The following is a 5,784-nucleotide window of genomic DNA, read 5'->3' on the forward strand; positions in this document are numbered from 1 at the left end:
CTGAGTCTGCAAGCCAACTCTGAGCTCCGAGGGGACCCAACCACAGGATGAGCTCATCCTCATCCACTCATGGCTGGTCTTGTGCACAGCCTGCAGAGAATGCCCTTCCAAGGGTTTGCATCCCTATGGAGCAAAGGTTCCCTCAAAAAGCACTCACTCCCAACTGACCTTCCTCGAATAACCTTGCTCCTTGGGGTTGAAGAGAGGTTGAGGCCTTCACTGTGCACACAACAAGCCAGAGCATGTCCTCTCTGAAATCACATGGAAACCACTGCAGGGGGACAACAATTCCCTCTCTCTAAGATGGCATCCGCAGAGAAATAGGACGCCTCACTACCCAGCTGGATCCACGTCAGTGACCCCTCTGGTGGGTCTTCAACACCAATGGGCTCTGTTGTTCTTGTGCATTAGCAAATAACCCAGTTATCCCTTCCTGGCCTTCTGATAGCCCATTTAATAGGGTCAAATTGGTCTGTTCTCGCTAAGTCTTCTAAGTAATAAATTATTCTTTGCCACTTGCTGTCAGAGTTGTTTTAAGGGGCCCATAGGGACAGGCAAGTCAGAAAATGAGAACTCTTTAACAAACACTGGCAAACCACCCTCCCCTTGATGTAGAGGAAAAATCTACAGGCTGTTAAAAGGACCTCCCTCTGGTTAATAGAGTACTGACCTGGTCTAGATCAATGCTGGTGGAAGAAAGAAAATGAGCTTTTGAAGAGGTGGGATACAGTGGTGAAGCACACTTCTTTTTAAATAAACAGCAGCCCTTTCCCTTCTGCATACACTGGCATGCCACCCTTCCTCCTTATCTGCAGAGATCCTGACCTGGAGTTTTTCATTCTATGACACTCGCTGTTGCCACCTGCTGGTAACAATCACGATTGAAGTATAAGGCATGGTGAGGGGGGTATTCTCAAAGAAAGCACAAAGTGTAACCTTAAAGCCAATTCAAAAAAGTCTTCATGCCTTAGACACTCAGTTTCCTTGAGACAGGAAAAAGAAAAGTCCAGAGTGCAAAGGGAAAAGATTGTATTCACACTCAACTTTCAAGGAGTTCTGGTATGTTTCAGCCCTGTTATTCTACCAATACAAGAAATGGAATTAACTACTTTTATCTTTTTCTTTGCAAGATACATTGGATATGTATTCTCCTGACCACTGGAAACATGCTGTATTAATTTTGTATCTCTGACTAAAAGTTTTCAGTATAGTGGAAACTGACATCAAATAACAAACTGCTTTTAGTTTTTCCTAGGTAAACTCCCACAGCAAAAGATCGCCTGTACTGCCTGTTTCTAAGGAGCCTGGGGGTGACAAGGTTCTGGCACACCACACCATTTATAAAGAGCCCTCAGGAGTATATGTACCAACACTCTCAGAAAAACTCAGGGTAAGCAAGTTGCTTGAAGTAAAGCAAATCTATTTTTTAAAGGCCCATACCAAGCTGTAACTGGCTATGGACTATGAAATGGAAATACATTTCCTGAGATTTCTCTACACTCATAAATAGCCAATACCTTGGTACATTTCCTTGGAAATTCAACACATTGGAAGCCACTGTGCAAAGCTGTGCCTGTTTAACTTTTAAGTTTATGGTCATACAATAATAGGAAGGTTTCAAATGAAAATACACCAAGTGTCAGGAAGTTCAAGAGTTAAGGCCCCATAGCAACCTTCACACACACCCACAGTGCACAAATGCCACATCATAAAGAGGTTTAAAAGGTTTCTCTACAGGAATGCTCAATATTGAATAGGCCCAGCATGGACAACTTAACATTTACATATATTCACATTTTGAGTTTTCATTTGTAAAGTGAGCTGTGTTTTAAGATAGATATTAATTTCTCATTCCCTGGGCAATGTTCACCATAAGAGCAGCAATGTTGAGAGACTCATGGTTGTGTCCTGGACCCTTCTTTTCTCTACATACTCACTGTAGGTTATCTTGTCCAAATCCAGTCTTCAAATCTACATATATTCTGTTCTAGAGGTTCTTAAATCTATTTCTCCATTTCTGCGTTCTCCCCAGAACTCCAGATTCATCGCCAATTGCTGACCTGAGAAATAACCAGCATCTCAAATCTAACATGCCCCAAAGTTTAACTCTTGATTATGTTAAACCTAGTTTTCTATGAAAATTTTCTCATCTCAGTAAATGACACTAAAATCCTCCCAATTTCTCAAGTACAAATATGAAAGCTAACTTTGATCAGACTTTTTTCTCTCAGTCCTTTTACATAATCTGTCAGGAATTCTTGCTGAATCCATAGGCATCAAATTCTCTAAAACTCTAATTCTCTCCATCTCCACTGCTACCACCTGTGGTAGCCATCTATTGTGGCATAATGAATCATTCCAGGATACAGTTCCTAAAACCACAAGAATGTATTATTTCACACAGTTTCTAAGGGTCTAGAATCTAGAAGGGACTTTGCTAGGTGGTTGCAGGCAAGGGTTTTCTCATGAGGTGGCAAACTGTCAACCATGGCTTCAGGCATCTCTGAACTTGGGAAAGATCCTCTTCTGAGGTCATGCACAGAGCTGCTGACATGGCTCGGCTCCTTGCTGGCACTGGGCTGGAGCTTGTAGTTCCTTGCTACATGGGCTTCTCCTTAGGGTAGCTCATATCATGGTAGCCTGCTTCTCCCAGACTGAAAGACCCAAGAAAGAAAGAGACCAAGATGGAAACCATGGTCTTTTATAACCTAATCTCAGAAGCAACAGAACATCACTTCTGCCATATTCTACTGGTCACACTGACTAACCTTGGTAAAATGTGGGGCTGACTACACAAGGGTAAAAACACTAGGAGGAGAGAATCACTGGGGAGAGGGGCAAGTGTGATGACTGGATAGCATATTGTCCTAGCCCACATCTCACCCTTGAAGGCTCAGCTGCCTGAAATAGCCTCCTAATCCATCTCCCTGTCTCTCCTCTTGCCATTGCTATTCATTAATCACTCAGCAGCCAGAATTATCTTTTTGAAACATAAACCAAATCTTGTCACTCTGGAGGGATTTAAAACCCTCCAGTGGCTTCCCATTTTAGAGTAAGGGCCAAACTTTTCACCTGGTCCTGCCTATGTGTCAGCCTCATTTCCCACCATGCCTAGCCACCATGGGAAGATTCCTGTTCCTCCAAGGAGCCAGGGTAGGTTCCTCTTCCTTGGGAAGATGCCGATCACAGCTTCGTCATCACTCCCAGAACAGCCAGCACACGCTGTGCTGCCTACAGTACTGATTTGGACACTCCCCTGCCCACTGTGCTCCCTGGCCCCTGCCTGCTCAGAAACACACATGCACTTTTTACCTGCCCAGAGGACCCTGCTTTTGTGTTCAAGAGGAATCAAAGAGATCTTGATCTTATGGAATGCTCCTCTCATCTACACAGAAGGACTTATGGTAATCCTTTCCTTTCGATGATAAAACAAAATGGTCTAAAAGTGCCATGTGGTCCTATACTGACCAACAAGAGATGGGGAGATGTCTATCGGGGGCTTCCCTTAAATGAGCAAGTCTGGTCAGGGCCGCATCTTTTCCTCTGCCACTGCTTATCTGAACGTGACTACCGTGAGGATGCAAGGTCTGGGGCTAAGGTGGTTGAAGTGAGCAACCATCTTGTGACTATGAGATAAAAGTGTGATCATGAAAACCCAACACACTAAAAAGATAATACAGTAAGATACAGAAGGCACAGGACTCTGATCTTTGAACCACTACAGCATTCCTGGTCTACCAAGCCCTACCAGACTCCTTCACATGAAAAACAATGACATGTCCTTATCACTGAAGGCTCTGTTGACACATCTTTCTGTTACATGCAGTTGGAAATATTCCTATCTGAGGTATCATTCACAAAGAACCTTTTTGCTAAATGCTGATGACTCACTATTTAAGAATCTTAGGCTCTATAATGTACCATGCACTTAAAAAGGCCTGATGACAAAGGACCAACAGAATTACTGGGGCCTATAATTTTTTGTGGAACTTTCCTGAAGCTCTTAAGCAGTAACCAATGAAGGCTGAAGGATAAAGCTGACTTGTTTTATAAGCATTTCAATGGAAAAGCTGGCTTAATAAACCTAAGTATAATAAAAATTAATCTTAATGAGTCTGACTTCTACTGAGAAGTAGTAGGTAATTGTATTACCTCAAGGATCTGAGCTTGTGAACTATCTTACCTAATGATGAGTGTTTTACTAACCCCATTTTGCAGATGAAGAAACTGAGGCTCTGAGAGGTTAATTTTCCCAGTGTCATTCAGCTTCTAAGCAGAGCTGGAATTTTAACCCAGGTTCACTGACCTGGTGTTCACAAGCCTCCAGCACAGTTGTTCAGCCCATAATCAACTCCTTTCCTTCTTTTCTCTTCTGATCTACAGACTCAGTTTCTCAGAATGTGCCTCACCTGTGTCTCAGCTGAGCAACTCCTTTCCTTCCTTTCTCTTCTGACCTACAGACTCAGTTTCTCAGAATGTGTCTCACCTGAGCAACCTGTATATCCACACCTAAGACACAGCTCACACCTTGACCATCTTTTGGCATCTGTACCTTAAAGAGTGCACATTGGAGAAAATTCAGATACAGCTGATATTACCCAGAAGGAATATTTTAAATCTTCTGCAGCTTATTAAATGACTGGCATGACAAGGAAAAAAAGCTTGTGCCTTGAAGTTGGAATTAAATGCCACAGCTGTTCAGTCTGTAACAGCTTCTCCTATTCCATGCTATTTATCTCAGTCAATATTCAATTTTAGCACAATCTCTTATCCATTTAATTGCTCCCCCTATATGCTCACCCCCATGCCCCCCAACTCCTCTCCATATAGCAGCCAGAGTAATCCTTCTCAACTATAAGTCGGATTATATCACTCCTCTTCCCAAATTATCTCATGACTTCACATGTCAATCAGGGTAAAAGTTGAAGTCCTTAACAGTGGTAAAGGCCTTCTCACTATTCCTCATTATAAACCAAGTACTCTTTTACCTTAAGGCATTTGCACATGTTGTTCCCTCTACTTGGAAAGCTGTTCCTCCAGCTACCTGCAGTCTTGCCCCCTCAACTCTTTCCTCAAATGCTTTACCATCAGAGCTCTTTACTGCACACGATCTATGATGTAGCAACCCCTCCCCTCCAACAAACACACTTCCTCTCCTCTTCTGAGGGCTATTTTCTTCCCAAAACACTGATTATAACTTGATACAGTATAAAACTTACCAACTGTCTTCCTCCCATTTTTATATAACCTCCTCAAGAAAAGGGCCTTTGTTTTGTTCAGTGTGCTCCCAGAATTTAAGGATTCTTGTCATGTGACAGTTGCTCAAAGGAATATTTGTTGAATGAATGAATGAATGAATGAACAAATGAACATGTTTATCTTGAGCAGAGAAGTCACATCAGTGCTCTGTGACTGAGTTTCTTCATCCATGAAATGAAGAAGAAAGATCAGAGGATCTCCAACTTTTCTCCTTTTTCTCATATACCACATAAATCAACATGTAGGCCTGCCTTCACCTCGAGAACCAGGGGGATAATCATCAGCCCCTGTAGTCTTTCCCCGCCTTCCACCCCGGGCTTCCTGGGTGGCCCTGGGCAAGTCATTTAACTCCGTTCTAGTTCCCCATTTATAGAATAAGGCTAACACTTACCTACCGCACTGGGGAGTTGAGAGCATTAATTAATGCTTGTAAAGTGCCTTGGTATTTCTCGATTAAAAGATTCAATTAGAGTAAATTGTTATTATTAGGCAAATGAAAACAAAATAACAAGACTATTCTAGGCA

This window comes from Phyllostomus discolor, chromosome 9, assembly GCF_004126475.2.
Source record: "Phyllostomus discolor isolate MPI-MPIP mPhyDis1 chromosome 9, mPhyDis1.pri.v3, whole genome shotgun sequence".
Lineage (NCBI taxonomy): Eukaryota > Metazoa > Chordata > Mammalia > Chiroptera > Phyllostomidae > Phyllostomus > Phyllostomus discolor.